We start from the raw sequence: 12,914 nt of genomic DNA on the forward strand, positions 1-12,914 counted from the left end.
CTGTTGCCCCAAGGAACACCCTCTTCTCTTTACCAAAGTTCCACTGACCCCCAAGAGCAATAGGGAGAGGACGGCCCAGCTCAACACCCTCCAGGCGTGCTGCTGCCCGGGTCGGGCCCTCCTCCAGGTGGTTGTGGACTCTGGAGTAGTGTTGCCCTCACAGTGCCTATCAGTGAGGGTGACACCCTGCCCTCAGTGAGGGTGACACCCTCCCCTACGCTGGCCTCTGGACTTGACTGACCGTGACTTGGGAGATGACCTCCTGGAGGAGAGCCTGACGGAAAGAGGTTACAGCCTCGCTACCACAGCTGAGAGGGACTGGTGTGTGACGCGGAGGGAAAGCTCTGCTGCATCACCCTGGACCTGGAGCAGGAGATGGCCCCCGCTGTGTCCTCCGCTTCCTCCCCGGAGAAGGGCTGTGAGCTTCTGATGGTCAGGAGGTCGTCCTTGGCCATGAGAGGTCCAGATGTCCAGAGCGTCTCCTCCAGCCCTCGTTCCTGGGCTTGGCGTCCTGTGACATTCATGAAACCACTTTTAACTCGGTTCTGAAGTGTGCTATTGACCTCTGAAAGGATCTGTGTGCCCACACAGCATTGCAGGGGGGCCAACAGAACGCAGGGAGAAATCACGGCCAATGAAGAGAGTTTCTCCTTAGGCACTAAAAATCCGGAGCGGTGGCTTCCTTGCAGGCTGCTCTCTCCGCCTTCCAGCAGATGTGGATCAGCAAGCAGCAGGGGGACGGGTCAGGCCCTCTGACTGTCCGCTACAAATGCCTCCAATGATGCAACTGCAGAATGTCTGTTGCATGAGTTCATTCACAAGTATAACTTTATCCTGGCAAAATATATACGCTTACGCTGGCCTCCTGAAACTGGAGCAGCTTTTGAGAAGAAATCTGCCCAATACTGAAATGAACACCATCCTCGGGTTGTAAAATAAGTAAGTAAATAAATAAATAAAATGTAGTCAGATCCTCTCCCCTCTCTGCTCAGAAATGTCCTGTGGACTCCCCACGGCACTAAGCCTAAAATCCAAAGTCCTTACCCTGGGAAGGCGCTGCAGGAAACTCTCTGATCTCATCACCTTCTCCTCTGCCCGCTGCGTCCTCAACATGACAGCCATGGCCCTGCTTCAGGACTTTTGTACTTGCTGTTCCCCCTGACAAGCACACAAACGTCACCTCGCCCGCAGCAAGGCCTTCCCTGATCACCCTCTCTAAAACCCACCTGCCTGCCCCAGCATCACGCCCTTTTCCTTACGACGCCTCAGTTTATCTGCAGTACTCATGTGTGTTCTCTTCCCCCCTTTAGGAGAGATGCTTCCGGAGGCCGGAGACTGAGCCTGTCCTGTTCTGTCCTGCGTCCCTGGCACCTGGAATAGGGCCCAGCACACAGTAGGTGAGGTGCCCCATAAATACTTCTTGAAGGAGGACGCCTGGCCCCCTGATGAACCCTGTGTGGCCTGTAACCAGGAGTCACCCTCCACCCCAATGCCACGATCTCTGTCTGCAGCTCCACTGTGTCTCCCACTAGTTGTCAGGGGGAGAGCGGAAATTTCCACTTGAAGCTGGAAGGATAGCCACATTCCCTGGGCTGGACTAGAGGGCCTAAGAGGAAATTTCCATGACCCGTGTCTGGCAGCATGATGGAGTGGCCGGGGAGCCAGGGAGGGGCGAGGGGTGCTCGTGAGCCTCTGTGCCTGCCCCCTGCCCAGACTGGAGTGCAGGGTCTGTTTGCAGATCTGCAGATCGGAAACTCCATGCGGGCTTATCTCACACTAGGAGGTCCAGCCTGGGGTGTCCTCCAACCCTGGAGCCGGAAGGATCTTTAGCCATCATCAAATTCAATCCTCTCCTTTTCCAGATGGAGAAACTGAGGCCCAGAGAGGGGAAGCGATGTGTCTCAGGTCACAGAAAAAGCTAGCGACAGACAATGGACTCAAACCCACGGCACCGTCTGGGCTTTTGCCTCTCTTCTCGTCCCGTCCTTCTGTCCCGCCCACCCTTCCCTCCCACGGGCCTGCAGCCAATCTTTCCCAAGTGCCACTTTGGGCCAGCCTGGTGCCCTGGGCCCTGGGCTTCCTGCCCTGGAAGCTCAGGCTGCCTGAGGCTATGTCATTGCCACTTCCTCCTGTCAGACCTCCAGAGCTGCCTGCCCCTCCTCCCCACACCCTGTCCCGGCCACAGACTCTGCTACTCGTTTAAAAATCCTGATGCCCAGGTTGCTCCCCAGACCAATGAGATCAGAATGTCTGGCAGGGGCGGTGGGGGGGGGGGGGGGGGTGGTCCAGGCATCAGGGTTTTTTTTTTAAGATGTCTGGGTGATTCCATTTGTAGCAAAGTTTCGAAACCTCTGTTTTAGCCTTGATAAATGGCACCTCCACCTCCTGTTCCTTGGCCCCTAGGCTGCAGATATTCTTTCTCGGGATCTACTTTCTGGATGCCTGGGCCTGGGCCCCAGGACAGTTCTCAGCTGGGCAATCCCAACTCCTTCCTGCTCCTGCCCTTTGCCCAACAGGTCTCCGGTCTGCCGAGACTGCCTGTTCTGATCTGCCTCACCACTGCCAGGAACTCACTAAATATTTGTTGTTAATGATGTTGATAAATATTTGCTGTTAATGACCTCAGTCTGACCAAGAGGATCCTTGATGTAGAAGAAAGAAAAGGGCTTTTTTTTGGTGAGGAAGATTGGCCCTGAGCTAACATCTGTTGCCTATCTTCCTTTTTTTTCGTTCCTCTCCAAAGCCCCGGTACATAGTTGTGTATCCTAGTTGTAAGTCATTCCAGGTCTTCTATGTGGGACGCTGCCACAGCATGGCTTGATGAGTGATGCGTATGTCCGCGCCCAGGACCTGAACTGGGGAAGCCCAGGCTGCGGAAGCAGAGCACATGAACTTAACCTTTTGGCCGTGGGGCGGGCCCCAAGAAAAGGGCTTTGAGGTGAGGCAAACTTGGACTCTAGTACCAGCCAGTTCTGCTTTCTGTGTCTGGGTCTCAGTTTACTCAGCTGTGAAGGGAGGTGGAGCAGAGGGAAAAATGCCTACCTTGTAGTTTGTTATCAGGATCAAAGATACTATCTAATATTTGTACAGGGCCAGCAGCTTGTGACCGGTTCCTCTGGCAACAGGCTGCTCTTGCCCAGGTGGTGGGGAATGGCGACTGTTTCCATGGGGAGGAAGTAAAACCTCAGGAAGGAAGGTGGCTGTGAGCCTTCCGAAAAGGACCCTGCCCAAGGGGGCTTCCTCCCAGGGCAGGACAACTGCAGCAGAGAGGTGAAAGGAGGGTGCGGAAGTGGAGGGGTGGGGGTCATATGGGACTGGCTAGAGAGTGCCACCACCTTGCCTGGGAGTGCCACGTGCAGTCCCTGCTGGGGAGTTCTCTTGGGAACCCACAAAAGTGCCCCAAGAGGACAGAATCAGCATTTGGGTACCTGCTGTGCCCAGAGGCACCGATGCCCCGTTGCAACCACACCAGACAAAGAACACATTTGCTACCTCTATCTCATCCTCTGAGCTATCAGGAAGGAGAAACTTTAGACTGAAAAGGACACGAAAATTTTGATCGCAAACCAGACCATACTTTTTAAGAGACCTAGAAAGTGAGACTGTGCTTGTCCACCTGAGAGGGAAAAGCTACAGGAGCATCTCAAGCAGGAGCAAGAGTCTCCAGAGAAGTTAAAGGGGCTCTGGCTGGAAGGAGTCCTGGGGCCACCTGTGCCACGCCGAATCGGCTCGGTCCATGACTGGTTCCCCTGGGACTTGTCTTATGAAGCCAGTCTGGGCTAGACATTGATGGGACTGCTGCCAAACGCCAAACGCTGTGTGGCCTTAGCAGGCCCTTTATTTCTCTGAGCCTCAGTTTCTCTAGCTGTGAAATGCCTCTGTTTTCAAAGAGCCTTGCCTGACTGTGCCAGTCTGTAGAAAGATCTGAGATCTCTCAGTTCCAAGCAGGAAAATTAAATGTGTCCTGAGCCCAGAGTCTGAAGCAAACTCTGGAGGACCTCAGGAAGCCAGGCAGGCGAATCTGAAATCAAGCGGCAAGCTGAAAAATGATCTCCTCTGTATAGTGAGGAAATAAAAATGATATTAAATTTGCTGTTTAAAAGATGTTGACTGCAATGTTATTTTTAACAGTTTTATTGAGACATAATTTATATACCATAAAATTTACCTCTTTGAAGTGTGTAATTCAATGACTCAGTGAGTTTACAGAGTTGTGCAACCATCACCACAATCTAATTTTAGAATTAGATTCTGACTCGGATGATTCAATCATCCCAGAGAGATGTCTCAGGCCTATTCCCACCCCCAGCTCTGGCAACCACTAATCTGTTTTCTGTTCTTACAGATTTGCCTTTTCTGGACATTTCAGATCAATGCAATTGTGCAGCACGCGTGTCTTGCACCTGGCTTCTTTCCCTCAACACCATGTTTCTGAGGCTCTTCTATGTTGCAGCGTGTGTCAGTACCTTGTTCTTTTTTATGGCCAAACCATATGATATTGCATGGATACACGGTACCACATGTTACTTACCTTTTCATCATTGGTAAGACGTTTGGGCTGTTTCACTTTTGGGGCCGTTATGGATAATGCTCCTTGGAACATTGTATATAAGTCTTGGGTGGACACACTTTTCAACTTTCTTGGGTAGATTCACAGGAGTGGAATTGCTGGGTGATACGAAAAGTCTATGTTTGATTCTTTGAGGAACTGCCAAATTGTTTTCCACAGTGGCTGCACCATTTTTACATTCCCAGAGGCAATGTATGAGCGTTCCAGTTACTTCACATCCCTGACACTTGTGATTTCTTTCCTTTTTTTCTTTTGGAAGATTGGCCCTGGGCTAACATCTGTTGCCAATCTTCCTCTTTTTTTTTTTTCTCCTGAACGCCCCCCAGTACATAGCTGTATCTCCTAGTTGAAGGTCCTTCTAGCTCCTCTATGCGGGATGCCACCTCAGCATGGCTGGATGAGCGGTGCTAGGTCCGCACCTGGGATCTGAACCGGTAACCCCAGGCCACCAAAGCAGAGCGTGCGAACCTAACTGCTCCGCCATGGGGCCGGCCCCTATTTCTTTTCTTTTTAATTATAGCCATCCTAGTGGGTGTAAAGTGGTAACTTACTGTGGTTTTGAGTTGCATTCCTACAATGACTAAGGATCCTGACCGTCTTCTCATGTGCTTGTTGGCCATTCATACATCCTCTTTGGTGAAATATCTATTCAAATTCATTGCCCATTTTAAAGTTTAATTATTTATCTTTTTATTGAATTGTGAGAGTTCTTTACATATCCTAGATACAAGTCCTTTAGTAGATATGTGATATTTGCAAATGTTTTCTTTCAGTTTGACTTATCATTTTTTTTAGTTAATTTATCATAAATGTAAGCGTTTATTTCTGGGTAAATAAAGGGTTATAAGGGTTTATTTCTGGGTTAGTACAGAGTTCTCCTTTTTCAGTGTTCTCCTTTTTCAGAATCGTTTTGCCTATTTTGGGTCCTTTGCATTTTCTTATAAATTTTAGGGTCAGCTTGTCAATTTCTGCAAAAAACACCTCCTGGGAGTTTGTTAGGGATCGAATTGAATATATAGATCAATTTGGAGAGAACTGCTCCTTTAACATTCTGGAGTCTTCCAATCCACGAAGATAAACTCTCTCTCCATATATTTACACCTTTTAAAATTGCTTTCAGCAATATTTTGTAGACCTCCTTGTACAAGTCTTGCACTATTTTTATTCCTCAATATTTACTTCTCTTTGATGTGATTGTATGCAATGTTATTTTATTTATTTATTTTTTACTAGGGTATAATTGACATATAACATTACCTTAGTTTCAGGTGTGCAACATAATAATTTGATATTTGCGTATATTGTAAAACGTTCACCATGACAAGTCTAGCTAACATTTGTCACCGTAAGTAGTTGAAATGGTTTTTTTTTGATGAGAACTTTTAAGATTTACTCTCTTAGTAACTTTCAAATATGCCATACAGTATTATTAACTATAGTCACCATGCCATACATTACAGCCCCAGGACTTATTTATGTTATAACTGGAAGTTTGTGCCTTTTGACTCCTTTCAGCCATTTTACCCACCCCCCACTCTTTCCCTCTGACAACCACAGTCTGTTCTCTGTATGCGTGAGCTCAGTCTTTTTGTTTTGTTTTTGTTTTTTGTTGTTTTTTTTTTGAGGAAGATTAACCCTGAGCTAACACCTGCTGTCAATCCTCCTCTTTTTTTTTTTTTTTTTTTGCTGAGGAAGACTGGCCCTGAGCTAACATCCATGCCCATCTCCCTCCACTTTATTTGAGGGCTGCCTACCACAGCATGACTTGCCAAGCGGTGCCATGTCTGCACCCGGGATCTGAACCAGTGAACCCCGGGCCACCAAAGTGGGACATGTGCACTTAACAGCTATGCCACCAGGCTGGCCCTGTTTTGTTTTGTTTTAAATTCCATATATAAGTGAAATCATACCATATTTATCTTTCTCTATCTGACTTATTTCACTTAGTATAATCCCCTCAAGTTCTATCCATTGTTGTTGCAAATGAAAAGATTTCGTTCTTTTTTTGTGGCTGAATAATATTCTACTGTATGTAAATACACCACATTTTCTTTGTCCATTCATCCATCAATAAACACTTAGGTTGTTTCCATGTGCAATGTTATTTTAATACTGAAAGAAAAAGAGAAAGAAAGAAAAATAAAAGTATCCTGAATACGCAGCATTTGAGAAATCATTGAGCAAATTATGGTCTGTTCTATTGATGGGACATTTTGGAACTATTAAAAGTGATTGTTATGTGTTTCCCCAGAAAGAGCACTCTGATCATGTTGGACCACAGAGAAGACTGAGGGAAGGGACAATACCTAATTCATCTCCCTTTTCCCAGGACCGAGCAGAGAGCCAGGCACAGACTAGATGCTCCGTGTGGTAGCCACTAGTGCTGGCCACCAAATATTTCTTTCTTCTCCTGTTGCACTTCCTTGCTCCTTCAAGTTAGTTGTGGCCAAGTGACTTGCTTTCATCAACAAAATGTGAATGGATGTGATATGCGTCACTCCTGAGCAGAAACTTTAAAAGTCAGTGAGCAACTTAACCATACTCTTAATCTTGGAGGAGGTGGCTGGCTGCACCATCACACTGGACCCTGCAGTGAGAATGACAAGGACATGCCACTCTATAGCCAATTGACATGTAGAGTGAGCAAGAACTACAGGCTGATTTAAGCTGCTTAGATATTGGCATCGTTTGTTACTGCAGCATAACCTAACTCATCCTGACTATTATGTGGATAAATGTTTGGTGAAAAAAATGAATGGAACTAAAGAGCAGAACATTAAATTCTCTGTCTTTTCTGATTAAAACTATGAAAAACAATGTCGGAATATGGGCTGTAAACTTAAGGAAATGAGGAAATTAAAGCCAGCTAGATTGTTAGAGGTGGGGATTATGGTGAATTCTTTGTCTTGTAAATGTGTCTTTTGGGTTCCTGGACCCAATTCCAACATGTGTGTTTCTAGGCCGGGGGAGACCTTCCACACCACATCAAGCAATTCTTAGACACCAGCAGGAAGTCTGAGAATTCAGCTCAATTCTGACACTATCTACCCAGAGATAGCATCAGATTCCACAGGTTAAACGCTCGGTCCCACAATACTGCCACCCCCTTCAGACACAGGTCATAAGCCCAGGTCATCTCCTGTATTTCTGACCAAGCAGCTATGATCGGAGGTTCAGTTAACTTGCTAGAACAGCTCACAGAACTTTTTGAAGGATATGATAAAGCATACAAACAGCCAGATGAAGAGATACGTAGGGCAATGTTGGGAGGGTCCCGAGCCCAGGAGCTGCTGTCCCTGTGGAGTTGGAGTGTGTCACCCTCCTGGTATGTGGGTGTGTTCATCCACCTGGAAGCTCTCCAGACCCCATGCTATTGGGATTTTCTGGAGGCCTCCTCATGTAGGCATGATCAATTATTAACTCCATTTCCAGCCTCACTTCTCTCTCTGGAGAAATGGAGGGGGAAGCGGGGGGTGCGTGGAGCTGAAAATTCCTAGCTTCTAATCATGGTTTGGTCTTTCTGGTGACCAGCCCACCCCGCCCCAGGAGTCATCAGGATCCCACTCAGAGTTGCCTCAATAGGACAAAAGATGCTCCTAGTACTCTTATCACTTAGGAAATTACAAGGGATTTAGGAACCCTGTGTCAGGAATGGGATCAAAGACAAATATCAGAACAAGAGACGCTCTTAGTGTTGTTATCACTTAAGAAATTGCAAAGATTTCAGGAGCTCTGTGCCAGAAGCAGTTAGAGACCAAATACATATTTCTTATAATAAATTGCAATATCACAGTGTGTTTTAATGGATATTCAGCCTCGCTCATAGTAGGAGACATTCGAAGTAAAAGAAAACTGAGATTCCATTTTCACCTAGCAGATTGGCAAAGATCAAAAGATTTGATACCACACGCAGTCGTGGAGGGAAATACTTTTACGCATTGCTTGAGAAGGTATGAATCAGCCCAACACGAAGAAGCACAATTTAGTAGTATCTATCAAAATCCCGTTTGACTCGACAATTCTATTTGTATGATTTCATCTTACAAATATTCTTACACTCAGGCAAAATGATGCAGGCAAAAGAAAGGTCATTCATTGCAGCATTGTTTATAAGCAAAAGACTGGAAACAATTTAAATGTCCACAAATAGGAGGTCAGTTAAGCAAATTATGATCCATACATACAGTGGAAACTATTCAGCCATAAATAGGCAGGAAGAGGCCTTTTATGTGCAGACAAGCAATGATCTCCAAGAACAGCTAAGTAGAAAAGGAAGGTATCGAACACCCACTGGTATGCTACTTTGTGTAAATAAACCGGGGCGTACACAAGCTTGTGGAGCCAGCATGTTGAGCAAGGCGGGACTTGTGGCTCTGTCGTACTAAAGAAAACAGCTTTGTCTCTTCCCCCCACTGCCTGTTACACCCTAAGTGGGCTTGGTCTTCTTGTCCCTTGGTTGAAACCGAGAGCGGGTCCCTTGACTTCACCAGACACTCTTAGATTTAAAAAAAAAGTTTCCAATCACTGGAACTCCAGAAATGGTTTCGGTGGGGCTGGCCCGGTGGCGCAGTGGTTAAGTGCGCATGTTCCGCTTCAGCAGCCCCGGGTTCGCTGGTTCAGATCCCAGGTGCGGATATGGCACTGCTTGGCAAGTCATGCTGGAGATGTCCCACATATAGAGTGGAGGAAGATGGGCAAGGATGTTAGCTCAGGGCCAGTCTTCCTCAGCAAAAAGAGGATTGACAGCAGATGTTAGCTCAGGGCTAATCTTCCTCACAAAAAAAAAAAAAGAAAAGAAAAGAAAAGAAAAGAAATGGTTTCACTAACTTGAGGGAGTAAGAGTCACAGCTTCAGAGACTTCCTCTCCCTTAGCCCAGGCCTGCTCCACCGTGAAGATGTCTTCTTTCCCTCTCTCTTCCCTCCCTCCTTCCTTCCCTCCATCCTTTTCTCCCCTCCCTTTCATGAATTCTGTTGAGCACCTGTGACGTGTCAGAACTCTTCCAGTCCTGGGCACACAGCAGTGACTAGACAGGACTGACGACCTCTGGGAGCTTACATTCTGGCAGGAAGAATCAGACAGCGTGTCAGGGGTGCTGAGGGCCCTGAAGGAAAACGAGGCTGGGAAGGGTAATTCGAGGGGCCTGGTAGGGTGTCGGGGTGGGTGAAGGTCAGGTACCAGTTTACATAGGTATCAGGGAAAGCCTCTCCGATAAGGTGACATTTAAACAGAGATCCGAAGGAAGGGGGGCGGCCAGACATTCAGCTGATCGGAGCCAGGCCCAGCGTGATGGCCGTGGGAGGTGTGCAGTCACACTGGGCCCTGTGCTCGGAAAGGTCCCACCCTTGGTTTAATGTTCTGCTGTCACTATCCTGAAATTCTTAATTTTTGAACAAAGGCCTGCATTTTCGTTTTGTACAGGGCCCCAGAAACTGTGCCGACGGTCCTCTCTGGGGCAAAGTGAGCTCCACACAGAAGGAGCATCAAGTGTAAAGGGCAAGAGGTCGGAACATGCTGGCAGCTTGGAGTCTGGACAGGGAAAAGAACACGTGGTCAGCTTCTTCTCTCTTTCTGCCCTTTGAGCCTCTGCCCCCCACCCCCCTCCACCCCCAGCCTGGAGGAAACGTTACAGGGTCAGGAAAGGTCTGACTTAAGCAACCTACTCTCTTGAGCTAGAGTTCATGCTTTCCAGGCTTGGCAGGGGCTTCAAGATAATTCTTTTTCTTGTGGGGGTGGGGAGTGCTTTCCTGGAAGTCTTGGTCTGCTTTCCGCCCAGATCAGAGCCTGAGACAGAGATAGGAGCAAGGAGTTTGTTTGGGAGGTGACCCCAGGAAGCAGAAGGGAGGGCGTGGGGAGAGTGAGACAAGGAAGGAGGCAGAGCAGGGAGGAGGAGGTGTCGGGCAGACGCTGCTGTAGGCGAGGGAGCCTGGCCTCCGGGAAGCCTGCCCCGCAGGCAGAGTGCCTCCCAGAGCCGGCTGCTTCTGGGCAGGAGCCTGTGGCTTTCTCCAACGGCTTCCACGCACCATTGGGTGAGGGCTGTTTCCAGTGTGTCGCCTACCTGTACTTCTTGCACCTAAGCTAGCGGGCTGTGCTACAGCTTCCGAGGGAGCTCAGAGGCCAGAAAGTGGAAGAGGCCTGGTGGGCACTCGGGATGGGGCTGGGGTCAGTGCTGGCCACCCCTACTGAGGCTGAAATCTGGGGTGGGCGAAGAAGGTGTGACTTGGCTCCCTCTTGCGTTTGCCACACTGGGGACAGTCACTGCGGGGCCTCCCATCGGCAGATCCTTTGCCGAGAGCAAAGCATCTCTATGAGCCAGTTGCTTAGGACGCCCATCCTAATCCTAGGACATCCCAGGACACCTCCAGCCTCTTCTGCTGAGGCCTCGTGGCCCCTTTAGGAGACCTTCCTGGGTTGAGTCCACTGCTGCTGACTCCGGCTGACTCTCCCCTGTGGCCCAATTCTGGCCTAGGGGCAGCATGCACCTGTGGCCTGCTCACCTGAGAAGGCAGCCAGCTCTTTGGGATTCTCAGGCAAGAGTCAGATACCAGGCCACGGAGTCCCAGGGGACACCTGCCACGCCTCTGACCGGGCTCCTTGAAGGCCCCTCACTAGGCTTGCAGAGAGGAAAGCTACCCCATCCCACCCAGCTCTCTCCAAAGCAAACCCTGTCTCCTCTCTAACTCCAGTCTCCGCAGTGCCCCCAGGAGAAAGCCCTCCCTTGGCGGGCTCTCCACATTCCAGCCTCTCCCTACCTTTCTAATGTTATCTGCTGCCAACGGGTCTCCTACACTCCGGCCCCAGAACATGATGGTTTATTCCCCAAACTTACCCCACCTCTCACACCTCTGCATCTTTGCACATGCTGTTCCCTCTGCCTGGAAAGTTCTTTCCCCTCCTCATGGCTTGGTGAATTCCTCATTCTGTAGGACTCACCCCACGTGGCCTTGAGGCAGGGAGTCTCTGTAGGAACTCAGTCCCTTCTGCACTGTGCCCCCGCTGAACCATGCACGGTCGAGATTGTGGTCTTGAGTGCAACAACCTGGGTTTGCACCCTGGCTTTGCTATGTGTATGAGCTAGGAATTGCTTCAATAATGCTGCGTAACAGGCTACCTCACAATTTGGGGGCTTACAGCAAGCCTTTATTTTTCTCACTTATTGGCATAGGGAGAGAGTAAAGAATTGAGATAAATAGTTGGTTATTTATTGCACAGTTACTAGATGCCAGGTGCGTGAGCATACATGTATTCTTTCATTTACTCCTCATGCCAACCCTGTATGGTGAGCATTTTTAACCAGTTTTAGAGTTGAGGAGATAAATAAATGTCCAGAGAGGTTACAGAACTTGCCCTGGGTAACACAGCTGGTGAGCAACAGAGCTAAGACGTGAACCCAGGCAGAATACAGCCACGTGCCGCACTGCTTTGCTGCCTCCAATGAATAGATGGTCTTGTTTTGGCGAAAGGACAAGAAGGGGTTCAGGACAGCTCAGGCACCACACACTGGTCCTTTCTCTTACTTTGGTCCACTGAAACCCTTCCTGATGGTCTCCCGGCTCACAGCCTGACCTCTGGAGCCTTTTGACTCCTTTCAGGGACTTGACTTAGGCCTTCCCAGGAATCCAGCCTCCCTGGAGACCCTGTGCTTCTAGAGCCGAGCCTGGCACCTGGGAGGGCAGCTGCATGATGCACAGGTTCCCAGATAGGTCTCCCTTCCAAGGTTCTGGACTCAAAGGAGTACAGGGCTCTGCGATCCTGGAGCAGTAGGGTCATCAGGCCTTACCCAGCTGGCCTGAGTTGGAGGAGGGCAGGGAAGGGAGGTGTCCTCAGCTGCCCCCTGGGGCTGCTCTCATGATGCCTGGGCTGGGAAAAGGACCCAGAGCAGCGCAGGGCAGGGAAGGAAGTGTCCAGGCTCCCCAGCTTCACTCTTTGAGAACAGTACTGGGTAGCAGGTGAGAGCCAGGCTTTCATCTGGGCCTGCTACCAACTGAGTGGCCCTGGGCAAGTAGCATTCTCCCAAGCCTGTTACCTCATCCACAAACTGAGATCATGACAAAACCCCATCATGGGCCTACAGTGCACAAAGGGGCTTTGCATGAGCCTGGCACATGGCAACTGGTTCATCAGTGACCCCTATTCTTATTTTCATTATTTTTGTCATTCAGCTGTCAACTATCCACGGTCAAGTTTCATGGTTAAGTGACTTTTCTCCCCCAAGCATACCTCCAGGTCCACTTCCCAGAGCCTGAATACACCCAGAGCTATATGACCTGGTACACATCCTTTCTCCCCTCTCGGCCTCAGTTTTTCTATCCATAAAATGCAGGGCAACACACCACCTGGCAGGAA

At 49.0% G+C, this 12,914-nt stretch overlaps 1 long non-coding RNA gene across 1 annotated transcript; it reads left to right on the forward strand.

The window, feature by feature from the left end:
• The first annotated feature begins 314 nt into the window (after positions 1-314).
• Positions 315-7,447, forward strand: LOC111772405 (uncharacterized). Its single transcript, XR_002806238.2, has 5 exons — positions 315-939; positions 1,311-1,397; positions 1,863-2,938; positions 4,346-4,544; positions 6,822-7,447. It is a non-coding gene; the product is annotated as an uncharacterized lncRNA (long non-coding RNA).
• The last annotated feature ends 5,467 nt before the right edge of the window (positions 7,448-12,914 follow it).

Source organism: Equus caballus, chromosome 2 (assembly GCF_041296265.1).
Source record: "Equus caballus isolate H_3958 breed thoroughbred chromosome 2, TB-T2T, whole genome shotgun sequence".
NCBI lineage: Eukaryota > Metazoa > Chordata > Mammalia > Perissodactyla > Equidae > Equus > Equus caballus.